The 22,574-nt window shown below is 44.7% G+C and overlaps 1 protein-coding gene across 7 annotated transcripts in view; it reads right to left on the reverse strand.

The window, feature by feature from the left end:
• Positions 1-22,574, reverse strand: part of C3H10orf71 (chromosome 3 C10orf71 homolog) — a 60,790-nt gene that overhangs the window by 35,633 nt on the left and 2,583 nt on the right. Inside the window, exon 1 of one of the 7 annotated variants that reach the window (XM_053584278.1) lies at positions 7,781-7,902. The exons of 5 other annotated variants lie outside the window; for them this stretch is intronic. The gene's annotated coding sequence lies outside the window, so the exon portion shown is untranslated. Of the gene's footprint in view, positions 1-7,780; positions 7,903-15,294; positions 16,352-22,574 lie in introns of those variants that run through there. One more of the 7 variants, XR_008378841.1, reaches the window with a different exon arrangement.

The following is a 22,574-nucleotide window of genomic DNA, read 5'->3' on the forward strand; positions in this document are numbered from 1 at the left end:
GAAAAAATCCTTTTATCATAAGGACACTTGTACTAGACTGTTTATTGCAGCTCAATTTACAATCGCCAAAATGTGGAAATAGCCTAAATGCCCACCAACCTAGGAATGGATTAGCAAGCTGTGGTATATGTACACCATGGAATACTATTCAGCTATTAAAAAAAATGGAGACTTTACATCCTTCGTATTAACCTGGATGGAAGTGGAAGGCATTATTCTTAGTAAAGCATCACAAGAATGGAGAAGCATGAATCCTATGTACTCAATTTTGATATGAGGACAATTAATGACAATTAAGGTCATGGGGTGGGGGAAGGAAACGAGGAGAGAGGGACGGAGGGGCCTTGGTGTGTGCCGCACCTTCTGGGGGCAAGACACGATTGCAAGAGGGACTTTACCTAACAAATGCAATCAGTGTAACCTGGCTCATTGTACTTTCAATGATCCCCAACAATTAAAAAAATATAAAAAATATAGTAATTCAATTTAATTCGTAATGTAGATATATTCTAACACAAAATTAACTGTTAAATAAAATCTTTTTTTTTAAATTATTAAATCATATCTGTGTACATTAATGCGATCATGGGGCACCATACACTGGTTTTATAGACCATTTGACATATTTTCATCACACTGGTTAACATAGCCTTCCTGGCATTTTCTTAGTTATTGTTTTAAGACATTTATATTCTACACTTACTAAGTTTCACATGTACCCTTGTAAGATGCACCGTAGGTGTAATCCCACCATGTTAAATAAAATCTTAAACTAGTCTGAGAAATATTGGTAGATATAGATAAAGCAAATTAGTAGCTATGTCAATGTCACTTGAAAGCAACATTTTTTAGTACTAGAGAAAAGAGATGCAAATATATCAAAATGTTAAGTAAAACCCTGTATTCCAATATTTGAATATCAATATAAACTCTTGATTACTTTGTCTTAAAAAAGACAATTATTTCTCAGCTGATGTTTCAGCTGATGAGATCTAGAAACAATTGAAAACATGATAGTGATGAACATTGTTTGCACCTAGATTTTTGTCTCGAAACGCAGTTCTCATTAAAAAGAATGGAAAATGCATAGAAGAGTCTGGAGAGAGAGGCGGAGCAAGATGGCAGCTGAGTAACAGCTTCCTTGCATCTGGGCACTGTGAGTCTGGGGAGATAGGACTCCAGGCCTCTCTGGCTGGTGGGAACTGCCTAGCATCACTCCTATGAGGATACAGGGAGTCAGCGAGAGACTTCTGGACCCCAAGAGGAGGACTAAAACAGTGGAAAACCGGCAAGTGGTTGCGTGTGTTCAATCCGTCTAAACCCGCACACAACTGTAAGTTCAGTAGCAGCGAGACTGCAAACCAGAAAGGCCTTACCTGTGAACTGTTTTGATGTCCTTGGACTTGGCACTGAGTTGAACTGCCCTGGGGAAGGCCTGAGCTGGAGTGCGGAGAACTTTGGCCGTTGTCTAGGGCCCCAGTCTGAGCCGCTGAGCCAGATGGAGCTAATAGTTTTTGGCGGTGGGTCACGCGGAACCATTGCCAGTGATCTGCCCCGGCAAGCCCCGCCCTCAGGGTCGCAGAGCTAGAAATGGGTGGGAGCTTGTAACCCAGCAACCAAGTAGCCTAAGGGTGGGGTCTGAGCCGCCTTGCAGCCCTAACCCTCAGGGGCAGAGTGAGACCGGTTTTGGCACACTGGGTAAGTGGATAGCCACTTCAGCAGTGATTCCAGCGAGAAAGCTGGGAAAGCTTCTGCTCAGCAAGTTTACAAGTTCAAAGTGCCTTTTAAGTGGACTGAAGAGAGATTTAGGGTGTCTACCTGCTGGGGTTTGAGAAATCAGCAGCCTCCAGTCGTATCAGAACTGTGACTAACATCTCATACCCCAGAAGACCACGTGTTGCCCAGACAATATTCAATAACATATACAAACTGCTTTGTTTTGGGTTGTGTATTTTTTCTTTTTTTTTTTTTGTTTGTTTGTTTTTTTTTTGTTTACTGTGACGTTGTTGATGTTCTTTTGTTTTTTAATTTCAATCTTTTCCATACAGATCCCTTTTTCTTTCTCAATTTTTCTAGTTTAATTATAATTTCCCATTGCTGCCTTTTTTAATAACTACAACTTCATTTTTGCTAGTGTTTCTATCCCTATCATTTGGTTTTTCACGCAGTTGTATCCCCGTAAAGTTTTCTGTTTGCTTGTTTTGGTTTGATTTATAGCATTTTTGTCTTTCCTCTCTACTTGGTGGAGGTGGGGTACTGTGTCCGATCAGGTTAGCAAAGAGCTGCTGACCTCAAGGGAACCACCCAACTGGGCACCCCCAGAAGGTGGGGTTTTTTAAGGTTGTGTCAAAGTACCCTACTGTACACCTATATTGCCCTGTCTCCCTCTTTCTGTACCTCTCTTCTTTTTGTCAATATTCCTTATCCCCACCCCCTCTCCTTTCTCTATCTTTCTTTTTTTTTCTTATCACTCGGTCCTCCTTTCTTTCATCCCTTTTTTGCTCCTCAACATTCTCACCCTTCTGGTCCTGTAAACCTTAGTCCACAGGCACAAGAACTTAAAGAGCAAGAGGAAGGGAAAGGAAAATTAGGGCAAGGAAACAGATAAAAGAAATCACTCATGAGGAAGAATCAGCAGAAAACTCCAGGCAACATGAAGAACCAGTCCAGAACAACCCCGCCAAGGGACCATGAGGTAGCTACTGTAGAGGATTCCACCTATACAGAAATGTTAGGAATGACAGAAAGGGAATTTAGAATACACATGTTGAAAACAATGAAAGAAATGATGGAAACAATGAAGGAAACTGCTAATAAAGTGGAAAATAACCAAAAGGAAATCCAAAAACAGAATCAAATCAGAGATGAACGATATGAAGAATATAAAAAGGATATAGCAGAGCTGAAGGAAATGGAACAGTCAATCAGGGAACTTAAAGATGCAATGGAAAGTATCAGCAACAGGTTAGACCATGCAGAAGAAAGAATTTCAGAGGTAGAAGACAAAGTTTTTGAGATAACTCAGATAGTAAAAGAGGCAGAAAAGAAGAGAGAGAAAGCAGAACGTTCACTGTCAGAATGATGGGACTTTATGAAGCGTTCCAACATACGAGTTATAGGAATTCCAGAAGGGGAAGAAGAATGCCCCAGAGGAATGGAAGCCATACTAGAGAATATTATAAAAGAAAATTTCCCAAACATCACCAAAGATTCTGACACACTGCTTTCAGAGGGATATCGGACCCCAGGTCGCCTCAACTCTAACCGAGCTTCCCCAAGACACATTGTGATGAACCTGTCCAAAGTCAAGACAAAAGAAAAGATTCTGCAAGCTGCCAGGAGTAAGCGCCAGTTGACCTACAGGGGGAAACCCATCAGAGTGACCGCAGACTTCTCTAATGAAACTTTCCAAGCAAGAAGACAATGGTCATCTACCTTTAATCTACTGAAACAGAACAATTTTCAGCCCAGAATTCTGTACCCTGCTAAGCTAAGCTTCAAAATTGATGGAGAAATCAAATCATTTACGGATATACAAACATTGAGGAAATTCGCCACAAGAAGACCGGCTCTACAGGAAAATACTTCAACCTGTTCTGCACACTGACCACCACAATGGATCAGCAGCAAAGTAAGAACTCAGAAATTAAAGGACAGAACCAAACCTCCACACTGATGCAAAAGATAAAACTAAGCAATGGACTCTCACCAAATAAGACGAATAGAATACTACCACACTTATCAATTATCTCCAAAAATGTTAATGGCTTGAATTCCCCACTGAAGAGACATAGATTGGCTGACTGGATTAAAAAACACAAGCCATCCATTTGCTGTCTGCAAGAAACACACCTGGCTTCAAAAGACAAATTAAAGGTCCGAGTCAAGGGTTGGAAGACAATTTTTCAGGCAAATGGAATTCAGAAGAAAAGAGGAGTTGCAATCTTATTTTCAGATACATGTGGATTTAAAGCAACTAAAGTCAAAAAAGACAAAGATGGTCACTTTATATTGGTCAAGGGAAAACTACAACAAGAAGACATTTCAATTCTAAATATCTATGCACCCAATTTAAATGCTCCCAGATTCTTGAAGCAGACCTTACTCAGTCTGAGCAATATGATATCTGATAATACCATCATAACAGGGGACTTTAACACACCTCTTCAGAGCTGGACAGATCCTCTAAACAGAAATTAAACAAAGATGTAAGAGATTTAAATGAGACCCTAGAACAACTATGCTTGATAGACGCATAGAACACTCCACCCCAAAGACAAAGAATATACATTCTTCTCATCACCCCATGGAACATTCTCCAAAATTGATCATATCCTGGGACACAAAACAAATATCAACAGAATCAAAAGAATTGAAATTTTACCTTGTATCTTTTCAGACCGTAAGGCACTAAAGGTGGAACTCAACTCTAACAAAAATGCTCGACCCCACCCAAAGGCATGGAAATTAAACAATCTTCTGTTGAATAACAGATGGGTGAAGGAAGAAATAAAACAGGAAATCATTAACTTCCTTGAGCATAACAACAATGAAGACACAAGCTACCAAAACCTGTGGGATACTGCGAAAGCAGTTTTGAGAGGAAAATTCATCGCTTTAGATGCCTACATTCGAAAAACAGAAAGAGAGCACATCAACAATCTCACAAGAGATCTTATGGAATTGGAAAAAGAAGAACAGTCTAAGCCTAAACTCAGTAGAAGAAAAGAAATCTCCAAAATCAAATCAGAGATCAATGAAATTGAAAACAAAAGAATCATTCAGAAAACTAGTGAAACAAGGAGTTGGTTTTTTGAAAAAATAAATAAAATAGATAAACCATTGGCCAGACTAACTAGAAATAGAAAAGTAAAATCTCTAGTAACCTCAATCAGAAACGATAAAGGGGAAATAACAACTGATCCCACAGAGATACAAGAGATCATCTCTGAATACTACCAGAAACTCTATGCCCAGAAATTTGACAATGGGAAGGAAATGGATCAATATTTGGAATCACACCCTCTCCCTAGACTTAGCCAGGAAGAAATAGAGCTCCTGAACAGACCAATTTCAAGCACTGAGATCAAAGAAACAATAAAAAAGCTTCCAACTAAAAAATGCCCTGGTCCAGATGGCTTCACTCCAGAATTCTATCAAACCTTCAAGGAAGAGCTTATTCCTGTACTGCAGAAATTATTCCAAAAAACTGAGGAGGAAGGAATCTTCCCCAACACATTCTATGAAGCAAACATCACCCTGATACCAAAGCCAGGAAAAGACCCAAACAAAAAGGAGAATTTCAGACCAATCTCACTCATGAATATAGATGCAAAAAGTCTCAACAAAATCCTAGCCAATACATTACAGCTTATCATCAAAAAAGTCATTCATCATGATCAAGTAAGCTTCATCCCAGGGATGCAAGGCTGGTTTAACATATGCAAGTCCATAAACGTTATCCACCATATTAACAGAGGCAAAAATAAAGATCACATGATCCTCTCAATAGATGCAGAAAAAGCATTTGATAAAATCCAGCATCCTTTTCTAATTAGAACACTGAAGAGTATAGGCATAGGTGGCACATTTCTAAAACTGATTGAAGCTATCTATGACAAACCCACAGCCAATATTTTACTGAATGGAGTAAAACTGAAAGCTTTTCCTCTTAGAACTGGAACCAGACAAGGTTGTCCTCTGTCACCTTTACTATTCAACATAGTGCTGGAAGTTCTAGCCAATACAAGTAGGCAAGGCAAGGAAATAAAGGGAATCCAAATGGGAGCAGAGGAGGTCAAACTCTCCCTCTTTGCTGACGACATGATCTTATACTTAGAGAACCCCAAAGACTCAACCACAAGACTCCTAGAAGTCATCAAAAAATACAGTAATGTATCAGGATATAAAATCAATGTCCACAAGTCAGTAGCCTTTGTATACACCAATAACAGTCAAGATGAGAAGCTAATTAAGGACACAACTCCCTTCACCATCGTTTCAAAGAAAATGAAATACCTAGGAATATACCTAACGAAGGAGGTGAAGGACCTCTATAAAGAAAACTATGAAATCCTCAGAAAGGAAATAGCAGAGGATATTAACAAATGGAAGAACATACCATGCTCATGGATGGGAAGAATCAACATTGTTAAAATGTCTATACTTCCCAAAGCAATCTACCTATTCAATGCCATTCCTATCAAAGTACCTACATCGTACTTTTAAGATTTGGAAAAAATGATTCTGCGTTTTGTATGGAACCGGAAAAAACCCCGTATAGCTAAGGCAGTTCTTAGTAACAAAAATAAAGTTGGGGGCATCAGCACACAGATTTTAGTCTGTACTACAAAGCCATAGTGCTCAAGACAGCATGGTACTGGCACAAAAACAGAGACATAGACACTTGGAATCGAATTGAAAACCAAGAAATGAAACTAACATCTTACAACCACCTAATCTTCGATAAACCAAACAAGAACTTACCTTGGGGGAAAGACTCCCTATTCAATAAATGGTGTTGGGAGAACTGGATGTCTACATGTAAAAGACTGAAACTGGACCCACACCTTTCCCCACTCACAAAAATTGATTCAAGATGGATAAAGGACTTAAATTTAAGGCATGAAACAATAAAAATCCTCAAAGAAAGCATAGGAAAAACACTGGAAGGTATTGGTCTGGGGGAAGACTACATGAAGAAGACTGCCATGGCAATGGCAACAACAACAAAAATAAACAAATGGGACTTCATTAAACTGAAAAGCTTCTGTACAGCTAAGGAGACAATAACCAAAGCAAAGAGACAACCCACACAATGGGAAAGGATATTTGCATATTTTCAATCAGACAAAAGCTTGATAACTAGGATCTATAGAGAACTCAAATTAATCCACATGAAAAAAGCCAACAATCCCTTATATCAATGGGCAAGAGACATGAATAGAACTTTCTGTAAAGACGACAGACGAATGGCTAACAAACACATGAAAAAATGTTCATCATCTCTATATATTAGAGAAATGCAAATCAAAACATCCCTGAGATATCATCTAACCCCAGTGAGAAGGGCCCACATCACAAAATCTCAAAACTGCAGATGCTGATGTGGATGTGGAGAGAAGGGAACACTTTTACACTGCTGGTGGGACTGCAAACTAGTACAACCCTTCTGGAAGGAAGTATGGAGAAACCTCAAAGCACTCAAGCTAGACCTCCCATTTGATCCTGCAATCCCATTACTGGGCATCTACCCAGAAGGAAAAAAATCCTTTTATCATAAGGACACTTGTACTAGACTGTTTCTTGCAGCTCAATTTACAATCGCCAAAATGTGGAAACAGCCTAAATGCCCACCAACCCAGGAATGGATTAACAAGCTGTGGTATATGTATACCATGGAATACTATTCAGCCATTGAAAAAAATGGAGACTTTACATCCTTCGTATTAACCTGGATGGAAGTGGAAGACATTTTTCTTAGTAAAGCATCACAAGAATGGAGAAGCATGAATCCTATGTACTCAATCTTGATATGAGGACAGTTAATGACAATTAAGGTTATGGGGGGGGAAGCAGAAAGAGTGATGGAGGGAGGGGGGTGGGGCCTTAGTGTGTGTCACACTTTATGGGGGCAAGACACGATTGCAAGAGGGACTTTACCTAACAATTGTAATCAGTGTAACTGGCTTATTGTACCCTCAATGAATCCCCAACAATAAAAAAAAAAAAAATAAAATAAAATAAAAAAAAAAGAAGAGTCTGGAACATTTTGTCATACCAGAAAGGCAGGCAGCTCTCAAAAACTCCTGGGATCATGTCAGAAGAAGTAAGGAGCTGACCCAGAGAGGCTCCCACTGGCAAAAGATGGAGTGGGGTTTGTACAACAGGAAAAATAAAAGCTGCAGAGAATAAAAAACACTGAATATGTTTAACTTGTAAGTTCATAATGATACTGAGAAAATAACACTGCTCCCTGGGCCCTTTGGAGGGTGCTTCATTCTTATGAAAAGTGCTACACAGTTGGGGACTCAGCCTGACTCTCCTGTAAGGCCTGTGCCAAATAGTCCGAGGCACCGAGGGCCAGGTGAAGGAAGCTTTTTTTTCCAGATGGAGAAGGAAGGGTAGAACTAGAATATTAAAATTTTTCAAAGCCCCGATAAATCATGGCTCAGGATAATAGTTGCCAAGGCTGCCTTTGTTCTTTCCGAAACACCAAATCAATCAGAAGGTGCCTCTGAACCAGAATTTAACTGCTAGATTGTAGGAAGAACAGAAACAGAGGAAGCAGATACCATGAGAGAGGAATCAGCAAAATCCGGGAAAACTCTATAGAACCAATTTCTATCACAAATACCTTGTGGAAAATAAGGCAGGTGGGACCTACTGATTTAAAGATGCTGGAGACACACTGACCAAATGCCAGGAGCAGACGCCTTTGCACACTGATTCCAACAAGCCATCTAGAGCCACCAGGGAAATTTGAGCACTGCCTGAGTAATCGGCAATATTGAGAAATCATTGCTCTTATTTTAGGCACAATAATAGTATTATGTTGAAAAAAAGCCTTGTATAGAGAGACCTGAGCTAATATTTATGAATGAAATATGATGCCTGGGGCTTCAAAGTAAGGCAGGGCATGGGGAAACAGATTTCAATATAGTGAAGCAATAGTTTTGAAGTTGGGCATTTGTTATGCTGTCTTTGGAACTTTTGTACACATTTGAAATGTTTCATAATTTTAAAAAATAGAAAATTCCCTGGGCCAGAGAAGGCAGAAATTGGGGATTAAGGAGCTGACAGGGAGCTGGGAGTCCCTGTGGCAGAAGACGGCCCCAGCCAGGGAGTTGCAGAGTGTGGGTGGGGACCTGTGGGAGCCAGGGTGAGATCTGAGATGGTCCTTCAGGCCACATGGCAGAGGAGGTGGCTGTCCCGCAGACTCCAGTCTGTCTGGTAACCTCACTCAGGGTTATTTGATATAATGTGGCTTCAGGGAGCCCAACATCTCTGCAAATATGGCATGTACACAAAGCATCAAAAACAAATGTCCAACTTTAGAGGTTACCTGAGGCTACCCTTACGGAATGAAAACACTAAAATAGGAGAATGTATTTATAGTAGATTGTTAAGTAACCATGTAAAAGTGGAATTTATACGTTAATGTAAAAACATGTACATTTATGTAAATAAAAATATAAAAATGCATTTATGTTAAAAAATCTCAAAAACCATATTGCCAAATGTTAGAGAAAACCACCCACCCCCAAAGCCACAAGCAGCATTTTGTAAGTAGAATACACATGCGTGTGTGTTGTTTTATTCTTAAAAAAGATACTAATGTGCTTTTCACTAAGGTGCTTTGCAAGGGGGCCAAGAACATTGGTCCAGTTTTGACAAGGGAGGCTTCTCATTGCCTCACTCAAGGAGGTGGGGGTCCTCACATCTACCAATGGGCAGTCCATATGGTCAGAGCTGGGGGGTTATCTATTGTGAAACAGGGTGTGTCAAGGCCACCCCTGTCCCTGCACACCTGGCTCCACCAGAGGAGGTCCCTTTGTGTCCTCACGCCCGGTTTTAGAGCACAGATGGGAAACCGGGTACTGGCTCTGGCACTGTGTGAGGTCGGGGCAGGCCAGACTGTGCTCGCAGATGAGTAGGTTTGCAGGTCACTGTCTCCCCTTGGGGTCAATATCTGACATTCAGGTATGACCTGACCTCCCCAAGACTAATACTGCTTCCAGAAACTTCCAGAGAATTCCAGAGGCCAGAATTCAGGGAGCTGGGGGCCATTCACATGACTTTTTGGGTATCCACTAGTTACTGTTCTGATGGGGACAGTGCTGTTGGCTATACAGAGGACTTCTGGTCACAGTACCTTGCACAGGTTCCCAGTTTGGCCCCTGCTCTTTTCTCACCCACCACTTCCCAGCACTGGAAGCAGAGGCTTGGAGACTTACAGGAAGTCACATGGTGGGCCCAATGGATAACAGAGCTGGAGCCAGAATGCAAGGCTGCTTAGGTCCAGATGTGGCCCCAAAGGCCACAGGTATATTTTGTCCTAAAGTAATTTGGATTGATTTGCAGCATTTAAAAATCAAGAGGGCAGGGCACAGTGGCTCAGATCTATAATCCTGGGAGGCTGAAGTGGGTAGATTGCTTGAACTCAGGAGTTCAAGACCAGCCTGAGAAAGAGTGAGACCCTATCTCTACTAAAAATAGAAAAATTAGCTGGGCATTGTGGTGGGTGCCTGTAGTCCCAGCTACTCAAGACGCTAAGGCAGGAGGATTGCTTGAGTTCAAGAGTTCAAGACCAGCCTGAGCAAGAGTGAGACCCGGTCTGTCTCTACTAAAAATAGAAAAATTTTTGTGGTGTGCTCCTGTAGTCCCAGCTATTTGGGAGGTTGAGGCAAGAGAATCGCTTAAGCCTAAGAGTTCGAGGTGGCTGTGAGCTGTGACGTCACGGCACTCTGCCGAGGGTGACAGTGAGACTCTGTCTTAAAAAATAAATAAATAAATAAATAAATAAATAAAAACAGAAAAATTAGCCAGACATAGTGCTAGGCTCCTGTAGTAACACCTACTCGGGAGGCTGAGGCAGGGGGATTGTTGAACCCAGGAGTTTGAGGTTGCTGTGAGCTAGTCTGATGCCACAGTACTTTAGCCATGTGAGACTAGACAGAGTGAGATTCAGTCTCAAAAAAGAAAGTCAAGAGATTTTTGTGGAAATAGCTGTATTTCTGGCTCTTTTTAATGGGAGATCAGGTCCCACTGAGTGGCATTCTCATATGACGTGGGGTCTGGATCTGAATGGGGATGCCCTGTGGACAGGGCCTGTGCCCTCCTACCGAATACCTGCCCTTGTCATGCATTTACACAACTGCCCTCGCCAGGGATTTCTGTGCTTGCAGCTCTATCCTCAGGTAAAGGAGATCGGTGTCGTGTAACACGGATCACAGCTAACCCGCCTCCTGGTCTCACTTTAAGCTAGCCAGAGAGCTGGACCTCCTAACCCCCAGTCCTGTCTCCCTCCTTGCCACATCCCGTGGATCCTCCCAGCCACCTGGACACTCCCAGACACTTGGAATACTAGATGCCACCTTGAATCAAATTAAGTCTCAAGAGGACACAAACGAGGAAACTGGAAAGTGTTCTGTTCACATTCGTACTAAAAAAAGGCTTATCTTCAGAAACGGTTACCTGCTGTGAGCAGATACGTCTCCATGAAATATGAAATCCAGTGACATTTATTAAAATCACCTGTGCCGTTGCGGGACCTCAAACGGAGTGACTCTCTGTTAGGGCCTCATCATTATTATGGCATTATTTATTTATATACTACCCTAGGACAGACATGATGTAATCTAGTAATTAAGATGGTTATGATTGAATATTTATTAAGCACCTACAACAAGCCAGCCACTGATCCACATAAATGAGTCTTTGCCCTCAAGAGCTCCCATCTTGTTGCCACGGGGAGCTCAGCGCCTCTCAGAAGGGAGCAGGGGGGCATTTAATGGATTTTATCTTCCTGAGTGAGGCCGAGAAATGAAGCTGATCAGAAATTGAACCCAGTCAGTCCTGATGTTCAATTGGAATGAAATGAGAAGGATCCATTGTTGGTTTAGAAGAGACACGGGGCAGCAGAGGGGCTGTTTCTAAAAGACCAGAGGAACGGGGCCTCCCAGACCCAGATGAAGGTCTGTGCTTTGAACTCATCCCTGGGCCCAGATTGGACTGCTCTTTGGAAGGTCTCATAAACTTCGCCTCACTCTGACATGTCACAAGCTAATGTTTGCTAGGTCCCCACGGTATGCCAAGGGCTGAGGCTGCAGAGGGGAATCAGCTACAGACTGGTCTCCTGGAAACTGCTCCCAGCATGAGGCCATGCAGGGCCCTCCCTCCATCTGCCCTTTCTCTAGCTGCGCACAGCCTGGCAGAGGTTTCTGGGCCTGCCCTCACTCTGGCTCCCTCTCCCTAGCTTCTTGCTTCTTCCTCATGACTGGGCCTCTTCTCCTTCAAAGAACCTGCTAGTTGGAGCCTGTACCCTGCTCCCTCTGACTCTCCTTGGCCTGGGTACCCAGCAACTGCCTGTGGAACAGAAATGAATGAATGAAGCCCAACTGTGTGTTGTTCCCAGCACTGATGCACAGACTTCTGTGACCAGCATTCTTTGCTTACAGTTGTTCCTTAGCAGATTATTTCTGTGCGTGGGAAGATGAAAACTGACATGCACCTGTAATCCCCGCACTCTGGGAGGCCGAGGTGGGTGGATCGCCTGAGCTCGGGAGTTTGAGACCAGTCTGAGGAAGAGGGAGACCCCATGTCTAAAAATAGCCAGTGTTGTGCTGACTGCCTACAGTCCCAGTTACTCAGGAGGCTGAGGCAAGAGGATTGCTTGCCCCACGACTTTGAGGTTGCTGTGAGCTATGACATCATAGCACACCACTGAGGGTAACAAAATGACACTCTGTCACAAACAGACAAACGAACGAAGAAAAAATACCCTGACGTGCACATGTCTTACCTCCTTAGCACCAGCCCCCACACTGACATTTGGTTCAAAGAAAGCCTGCTTTATTGTGAAAGGCATCCTCCATTGTTTCTATGACATTTTTATAACGTTGTGATTTTCTTTTTTAATTGTGGTAAAATACATAGAACATGTAATTTACTGTCTTAACCACTTGGAAGTGTAGCATGTCAGGTACATTCACATCACTGTGCAACCAACCTTCAGAACTGTTTTCATCTTTCAAAGCTAAAACTCGGTCCCCCTGTTTCTCTTTCCATCACCCTTCTACTTTCTGTCTCTATGAATCAGACTACTTCGGGTACCTCATAAAAGTGGAATCATATGGTCTTTGCCTTTCTGTGGCTGGCTTATTTCACTTAGGATAATGTCCTCCAAGTTCACATTGGAGCTTGCATCAGAATTTCCTTCCTTTCTAAGGCTCAGTAAGATTCCATTTAGGGGTAGACCTCATTTTGCTTCTCTATCCAGCCGTGGATAGACATTTAGGTTGTTTCCACCTTTTGGTTACTGTGAAAACTGCTGCTAACAGACACTGGTGTACAAATACCTACTCAAGTTCCTGCTTTTGCTTCTTTGGTGGGCATAGTCAGAAGTAGGGTTGCTGGATTATATGGTAATTCTATGTTTAATCTTATGAGGAAATGACACAACCATTTTCCATAATGGCTGCACTATCTTACGTTCCCTCCAGCAGAGCACCAGAGTTCTGATTTCTCCCCATCCTTGCCAACAGTTGTTGTTTTCTGTCTTTCCCTGGAGAGTGCAGGGGTCTGTAAAGACAAGGGCCTGGAGCCAAGGGTATTGGAGGGGTCAGCTCCCTGTTTCTAACTTTGCCACAGGGGGTGTGGAGAGCCAGGAATGGGAGCCATGCAGGCACACTCTTCTCGTAAATTAGAGTAGATTTGACCAATAAACGCATAAGCAACCTTCCACCTAAGAACACCTTTCCCCATGACTAAACCCTCATCAACTAGGGTGTGAGATGCTCAATGATACTAAAGAAGAAAAGCTCTTTAAAACAAAGGATTGCTTAACTAGGTCAGTTAGACGTAGATGTCACCACCCCCACTAAGGACATAAGTGAGAACTACACCCACCAGCAAATGGGCCTGCCACTGGCCATAGTTTTAATTTGGAGGTGGATAAAGTCACCAACCCAGGCCACACCTTTGAGGAACTATGGGACTGCTGTGGAAATGCCAGGTCAGCCCAGAGGGAAGGGGGAACCTCTGGAGTGGCTGGGCTTGAAGGAGAGCAAGACTTAAAGCAGAGCTGTGACCTCAGGGAGATTTTTCCAGTTCCTTTTGGGAACATTGGCCCACATATCCCTCCCCACCCTCCTGGATGATGAGAGTGAAAGGAAATCAGAGGAGAGAAAAGAGCTGGCATTTGGCTTCAAACTCCAGTTTGGTCTCTTTCTAGCTATGGGCAAGTTATTTAGCCTCCCTCTGCCTCAGTTTTCTCATCTAGAAAGTGGGTATAATAATATCGACCTGGCACTTTTTGTGTCTATGTTAAGTAATGACAACATATAAGAAACCCTTAGTTCCGTATTTAATCTGGGGTTTCAAGGGGCCTGGTCCAATGTTACCTGGGATGTGGATGGCACACCCCGATCCTGGACTCTTTCCTCTGAGGCACAATTAGGCGGGACTGGCCCTTAACATGACCTATCAGAGACCAAAGCAGGAGGCTGTTAGCCATTCTTCCTGTGGGGTTAGCTAATGCACATGGATGCCTTGGCCACTGCCCGGGCAAATGGATCTCCTGACTTGAAGCTCTTGAGGGTGCTGCACATAGGCCTGTGGACACAGCTCCTTATCCAGCTGGTGTCCCTTGTCCCCCTGGTTCTAGGTACTAGGGACCCTGAGCTATACAGGGACAGGCTGTCGCCATCTGGGCTCAGCACATTTCCCCCTGCTGGTGGGAGGTCAGCCTTGCAGGTTGGGCTGTCCTGGTCATAGAAGGAGCAGCCAGAGAGCCCTTACCAGCCCCTTACCATCCCTTCAGCTGAGGGATCAGCCAGCCTCAAGGGGAGAACCTGCCTGAGGTACAGGGAGTGGGAGCACCAGCCCAGGAGGCTGGAATTTGGTAACCACAGGAAGGCTGGGGTGTTGGGAAGGCACTGGCATGGCCTGCCCTCCCTGGGAGGGTATATGGGCATGGGGAAGGCCACATGCTTAACAGGGTGAGGGGTGTCAGCAGCTGATGAAATAAAAAGCAGTATGGGAAAGCTAAAAGGGACAGAAACCTATCTGTATCTTACTCAGGGTGACAAGGTCCTCTTCTTGCCTTTCCTCTTCCTCCTTCATTTCTTCCATCTTTTCTAATAAAATATATTTTTCTCATTATAGTCAATTTTGTTGTGAAAAAACAAGAAAGCAGGGGGAAAAATCTCAGCCAGGGTGTTGACAATGGGGAAGGCTGTGCATGTGTGGGGCAGAGATATATGGGGACATCTCTATACTTTCTGTTCCCTTTTGCTGTGAACCTACAACTGGTCTAAAAAATATAGTCTGTTAATAAAAAAATAATTAAAAACTCCACCCATAGTCTCATGTAATTCGTTCATTCGTTTATGTTTTACATCTTGTTTGTTTGTTTCCACATAGCTGTGATCACACCATCTGGATAATTTCAGAACTTTCTTTTGTCACAAAACTTTATAAAAAGCATTTTCATGTTACCACGAATTCTTCTGAAACACTATTTTTAATGGGTAAATATTTATACTATGGGATTCTAATGTTATTTGACTCTTTAAAAAATGCCATGATGAAGATGTTTATAGGCCAGATTTATTTAGATTTATCACCTTAAGGTATATTTGCAGATATATAATTACTGGGTCAAAGAGATATATGTTATTAAACTCTATGGATTCATATTGTCAAATTGCTTTCCAAATAACTCACAGCAATGAGTTATTCTGTCTGTTTGACCACATCTTTGGCAGCATGGTGTGTTTTCATTTTATGGGTCCCTGCCACGTTGCTCTGCAGGAAATGGAGTTCCATTTACACAGAAATATCCCTGGTTATGTCAGAGGCCATGTGTAGAGTGCCAAGTGGAGTGCCCAGAAAATGGATTTGATGGTCTTTTCCAGCCATCCTCAGAGCAGGGCACCCTTCCTGGGTTCCCAGTTGCTGATGGTGGAACCAGAAGAATGAGCCTGGATGGACACAGGCCTCTGGCTTCTTATAGAAGGCAGCGTGGTAGAACGTGGGTGCTGTTTAGGGAAGATCCCTGACTTTGAGTTCCTTTTCTGCTATGCTCCTGGCTATATGATCGTGGCCAACAGGTCACTTCCTGAGTCTCTCTGTCCTTTAATATATTGTGAGGCCCAAATCCTCTCAAGCAGAGTTGTTTTGGGCGATGAAAGGATGACATTCTTGAAGGAGAACCGCAAGTCAGGCTTTGTTGCCAAATCCCCCAGCAGCCGGGTCACAGCCTGTGACAGGATACTCATCCTGAAAAGTGCTTTTCGCCTGGCCTGGGCTCATCTGCACGTGGAGTGCTCGGGGCACAGGTTGGGCTGAGATGGTGGGAGCTGCTCTGCAGCAAGCAGAATGTGTCGCTGGGTAGGTGGGGTCAGCCATGCCCTCCTTTCTGGCTCTGACAGGGGTTCTGAACCTGGATGATCACTTGGTGGCCAGCCTGCCATCATTCTTCATGCTCATCTTTGGGATGAGATTATGAGATTCCAGCTGGTGATTACTCAGGAAAATAAGGCTTCCTCTTTAATCAGGTGCTAAAAGTGCTTTCAGCAGCTTCATGCGGGGCTGCTGACAGGAGCAGTCTCAAGCCAATTTTGTGACACTTCAAAGAGCAGAGCTGAGATCACTTCTGGGAAATTAACGCCCCCCCATCCCAATTTTCTTGAACTGTTTAGCACAGGTCAACTAAAAGGTGGGAAATATCGATGTGCCTGCAACACAAATATTGCTGAGGTCTTGGTTGAGAACTCAGGCAAGTCACCTTCTTGTGTAGAATGGGGAAAAATCTACTGAATCTACCTTGTAGGATTTGGAGGACCGAGGGGAGAAAAAGTCATGGCATTTATCACACTGCATACTATTCATGTTTAATTTCATTTGATTTCCCTCCAAACTCTAAGAGGTGGGAAGGATCACTAAGTAGGATCTGGATCCATTCTGCTGCATACCCCAAGTTCCCTATCCCAAGTTCCCTTCCCCCAAAAGGGTCCTGTAAACATTAATGCACACAGACTCCCTCACAAAGTTGTAGTCATCCAGGGATGCAAAAGGAAACTGGTTTTCTGAGCCATAGATAGCAGGTTTCTTACCTCCTTTCGGCTGAAATTCCTCCCTTAAACACAGCGGATTGATTTTAGCTTCTACCTCCTAACAAGGTTGTATGTTGGCTAAAAGCCAAAAGCGACAGGCAAATTACAAAACTTTCTAACATTGGAAGCACAAATGTGTATGGGAAGTGGAAACATTCTCGAAGCAGCTAACTGAGGTTGCGCAGCTCAGGTGCAATCTCCCCTCTGCCACCTCCCTTCCTGCCCCCGATGCTGCGGTTCTGCTCCCCGATAGCATCTTAGGTCAAGCATGTGGCTAAATATAGCTGAGCTCCCAGCTGGGCTGTCATCGGGGCTGTCAGTGGCACTGTCCCAGGTTTTTGGATTTAGTGTTAGGCTTCAGCTTGACAGCCAAGCTCAGTTATGAGGTGGTTTTCAGGAGGAGTCCCACCTCCTCCCCACTCCAATTTTAGGCTCAGAGCCAGAATCCACAGAATCGCTTGCATGGCTGGTGGGTAGTGTGGTGGGGACAGAGAGAGGGCTGGTCCTGGAGACCCTGGTGTGTTTGTCTTGAAGATCAAAGTTTCTGTCTGGATGGCCTCTGGGCAACAACCCTGCCGAGGGGTGGGTTGGGATTAAATTACTATCTCATGACTGCAGCCTGGGGACTTGGCCAGCCATTGAACCTCTTTGGGGTTCCAGTAGCCACATCTGGGAGAACGAATAATGGTCATTCACACTGAGGATTATGGTAAATAAAGAGAAGTGAGGAAATGCCCTACTCTGAGTGAACTGTGTCTATTCACTCTGCCACAAGACATGCGCTTTGTGATCAACCCTGCCATGCAGATACCCAGTTCAGCACAGCCAAATGTCCTGAGATCTCTATGTGCTGCAAGCTTGAGGCTCAGAAAAGTGGTGTGCTCAGGGAATACAGCCAGGAAACATCAGAGACAAGACTGAAAGCCATGCGGATGGTACCAAAGTCTCCCCTTCCCCATCTGACACTCTGTCCTCTTTCCTCTCCTAGTGGTGACCATTTGTGCTGTTTGCTGGTTTGTGGTCTGAGAATTCTCAAGGGGGAGACCAATTGAGGCATGGAGAGGCCCAGCAGGGTCTGGGCAAGGCTGAGGGCACAGGTTGGGGGGGTCCAGGGCTGCTGCGCTGCCCCCTCTAAAACTCCAGGAATGTTCTTTTGGGTAAGTGGCACCCCTAGATCTGTGCACAGCCTGCGTAGTTGAGTACGCAATTGGGCCCTTGGAGACTCAGCCTGGCCCTTGGAGACTCAGCCTGGCCATGTGCAAACTTCCTCCTCACTCTTTGGCCTACTGGCTCCCAGGTCCGGGAGGGACTGAGGTGAGCTTAGTACGAGTGATTTATTTCCATTAGCACCTGTTCCCTCTGTCCAACAATGAACTGCAGTGTAATTAGTTTACATGGGTTTGAATCATTCATTTATTTTAGAAGCATTTGTTGTGTAACCAGTGTGGGCCAGGCAATGGGGATATAGCAGTACCCAAGACAGATAGGGTCCTTCCTTCACTGGGACTTAGGTTTGGGGGCTAGGGCAACAGACAGGGCAAGGCCCCCACAAAGCCTTGGAGGCCAGGGCATGGGTTTGCATTTTATTTAATATCCCAAGATTCCAACAGTGGGTTTTATCAGGGGCTGGTAGGATCTGCTGTGTATTTTAGAAAGGCTTCTGTGGTTGCTCAATAGAAAACAGAGAGTTGTAGGATGAGATCGGGGCAGGTGGCCAGTCAGAAGGACACTGCATGGGTCCAGTGAGAGTGAAGGTGGCCCAGAGGCTCAGGGAGGGGTCATATAGGATAGAAGCTTTTGTTTTCTATATTTTCCATATTCTTCTTAATGACTGTGTTGCTCATGGAGGGCTTGCCTATGAGGAGTGAGGAAGACTTCCAGTGTTGGATGTGTAATTGCTCTAGGAGTATTGGGAAGTCACCTACAGTTGGGTAAAATTAGGGGATGCCACAGTCCAAAGGGCTTGCACATTCCACAGCTAGCGTGTAACAACTGAACTGGGTCTATGGGTCTGGTGCCCACCCCATGATGACTCATTTTGATAATTGCAGCAATCTTATGAGAAAAGTACTACTGTTACCTAAGTAATTTGCTTAAGGTCACCTGGCTAGTAGCCTGGGCATTTGGCTTCTTCAGAATATCAGTCTCAGCAGTAGCTAGTGTCCTCTCTTCAGGCCACCAGCTCAGAGGGGACTTTGCTTATACCCATTGCTGAGGGATCAGGTCCATATTTGCAAATATGATAGATTTGCAATTCCCCTTATGAATTGCTGAAAAACTAAATCGACTCTCTCAACTCCTGTCCCTGAAACAGAAGATGATGAGCCTTACCCTGGAGAAAGCATGGGGGGTAGCTGGGCTGTTTTGCACTGTCCAGGGGGCTAGGCCCCTCTGTTGGGGTGCCCACAAAGTTAAAGTCCCTGAGCCTGAAATCACAGTGGTGGTCTTTGAACCTGTATGGAAGTCTCTGCAGAGCAGAAAGGCTGTCACTGAGAGTGGCCTTATCCACTTGCTAAAGACAAGGGAGGGTTCGTGAAGTCAGGTAACAGTTGGCCATGGCCACACCAGTCAGCATCACTTGAGGGCAGGAGAGGGCAGAGTCTCCAGCCCTCCAAGCCCCTATTCATTATTGTGTATTTCCAGTCCTCTGAGCCCCTGGTGTTTCTTTGCAGGGATGATTGGGCCAGCTCTCTAGTCATACAGGCTGTTCCCCCAATATAGAGGGTGCCAAAAAACGTATGCACATTTTAAGAAAGGAGAAAACTATTAAAATTGTAATATTTGATATATACAGATGACAAAGGTGATTGTAAGTAACATTTGAGCATCTTTTGTAATTGCAGAAATCAAATGTGACTTGAATATTATTACAATTTTAATACAGTTCCTTCCTTTCTTAAGATGTATATACACATTTTTTTGGCACCCTGTGTGCACAGCCTGGGATGAACTGCCTGGGTGTGTGCATACAAGCACATGCCGAGCATCTGTTTGTGCGGAGAAGAATTTGCAGCCCACCCCCCACCCCCACCATGGACTGTGCAATAGTCAAACAAGAAGAATGGCGTCTAGGACATTCTTGGCAGAGAGTGAGATGTTGGTGCAACCAGGGGCACAGGTAAGGGAGGAAAAGGGCTTTTCCTCAGGGCCTGCGGGGAGCCAGGCACCTCGTGCCTGCCTGTGAATTAGGTACTATAATCCCTGCCTTCCAGAAGAAGAAACTGAGGTTCCAGCTCATGCCAGTGTGGGATGGCAGAGTGAGCTCCGGGATGGCGCCTCTCACCATTTGCCCCCTTGGGTCCCCACAGCCATCCATTGCATTAATTGAGTGCTTCAGCAGCCTTTGAAGGCTGGGTTTTGTGCTGGAATATATTGCCACATTAATAACTTCAGAACATTTCAGGCAGCGTGGAAATAGTAAATTAGGGCACAATGGGCCATATATTCAGAGCAGAGAGCTGAAGTACCATTTTATTACATGTGCCATGGAATTAAAGGCTTAATTTTCTTTTAAAAGATGGCGATGCATCATTTCCTTCAGCCAGGTAAAAACAATTAGTAGAAATGATTTATCCCTCATTCCGTTTAAAAATAGGGAACCAGAATCCCAAGATCTGGCTCTCTGTTATTTATTTCTTCCTGGAGGGCACTTGAGACTTTTACCTGCCTCTGACTTGAAGGACATGGCCAGACCCTGGGTGTGGTCAGGAGGTGGGTGATGGTGGCAGCGCCTGGCTCTGGCCACAGCTGGAGTTAGGGGATGTGGCTTCCCTTGAGTGGGCTCCCAGGACTGTTCAGTTCCCAGGACTGGCCACAACCTGATTCTGTGGCTTAACAAGATACCTTGTGGAATTTGGCTTTTTTTCTCACCTACAAAGTGGAGTAATAGCAAGCCCTCTTGGTAGGGCTGCTGAAGGCTCTCGTGAGATTGATTATAGGTGGGACGTAAGTGGCCCTCCAGCAACTCTTGTACAATCACATAATATTAGCAGAGAAAAATCAATTTTAGGACAGCTTTTTTTCCTGATGATGAAACTGATTTATATTCATTGAGAAGAATTTTGAAAATAGAAAAAATAACAATGAAGAAAATAAAGACCCATTTTTCAAATAAGCTCATGTTTACAGGTACCAGAGGTAGCATAGGAAGGCACTCTGTCACCCTAGGTAGAGTGTGATGGCGTCATAGCTCATACTAACCTCGAACTCCTGGGCTCAAGTGATCCCCTTGCCTCAGCCTCCCAAGTAGGTGGGACTGTAACACGTAGCTAGTTTTGAGATGGGGTCTCACTCTTGCTCAGACTGGTCTTGAACTCCTGAGCTCAAGCAATCCACTCACTTCAGCTTCCCAGAGGGCTAGGATTACAAGCGTGAGCCACTGCACTCAGCCTTGGGTGTATGTTTTGGGGGCCAAAATTCAACCCACAGCAGCCTGGAAAGTGGTGTTCTTTGTTCCACATCACAGGCTTTGGACAGTGAAGCCTGACTCGGCATATGGCTGAAGCATCCTTTTACATACACAGGAGTCATCTTTTACCCTTTTTGTTTTAAAGAACTCTTTGTCAGATAGCACTGACTTTCCCCACTTCTCCTCCCTAGTTCTACCAAGCTTTGGAGACAGGCCCTGAATGCTCGTCCTCAGACCTGGCCCTGCCAGGCCACCTGCACCCCTAGCAGCAGTCTCCCCAGCTTCCTGCAAATGCCCTGGCTTCAGCCTCTATTCTATCAGGGCGCCAACATTCACAGTATGGCAGGCTTGAGTCCCCTGGGAGTTTTGCTGCTGTGTCAACCTGCTATTTACCCTGTCAGACCTTAAAGGTGTCAACAGCACCACCTGGACCCAGACCATCTCCCCAGCCTTGCTTTACCCACTTCTGAGCTTCTCCCCTTCCTTGAGGAGACCCCTGGGTATGTCCTCCCTGCCTGCTCACTGAAGCCCATGGATAGGACCCCCATCACACCCTTCCTGAGCACTTGGCCCTCCTGTGTGGCCAGAACTTCTGAGAGGCTCTCAGGAGGCCAGGGAGATGGCAACTCTGGTACATTATGTGAGCTTTGTTGTGCTGTTCACTGCTCTTTCAAGTCCATCAATGCGGGAGAACAGTTTGTGAGATTTCCCAGGGATGGATGTGAGGGTTCTGGGTAGCCACTTCACCCCATTTCCTACTATGGGCTGACTATTCACCTATGTAATGCTGAATGTAAGCCCCTAGGTAAGTCACAGAGCACTTTGATTTATGGCTGTCACACCAGGCCTGGCTTCAAACCACACCCCTACCCCTCCCTGGCAAAGCCTGTGTCACAGCAGTGAGAGGAAGACCAAGGGGGAGACAGGTTGACCCCAGAGTGCTGGCTCCCAGCAGCAGCACTGTGGGGCCCTTGTGTGCACAGAGAGTGGGTAAGTTCAGGTGTGACCAAGAATGCAGCCCTGAGGGCCTGGTGTGACAGGGTAGCCAGGCAGAGGCTCTCAACCTTGGATGGTGTCAGAGTCATGGAGCAGGGGTGGGGGGACTTGTTTAAATACTGGTGCAGCCCTTCCCTGGAGTGTGTGATTGATTAGTTCTGCTGAGAGGCCTGAGAATTTTTCTCTGTAGCACGGGACTGGGTGGCACTTGTTCCCCAGCGAGAACCACTGATGGCTCAGAGTGGGTGCTCTGGAAATGCTGGTATATCCTGTTTCTGTCCAGGCTCATGCCTGAGCACACCGCAAGCCCTCGGTGGCTGATGGATGTGACT

The sequence above is a fragment of the Nycticebus coucang genome, chromosome 3 (genome assembly GCF_027406575.1).
Source record: "Nycticebus coucang isolate mNycCou1 chromosome 3, mNycCou1.pri, whole genome shotgun sequence".
Taxonomy (NCBI): domain Eukaryota; kingdom Metazoa; phylum Chordata; class Mammalia; order Primates; family Lorisidae; genus Nycticebus; species Nycticebus coucang.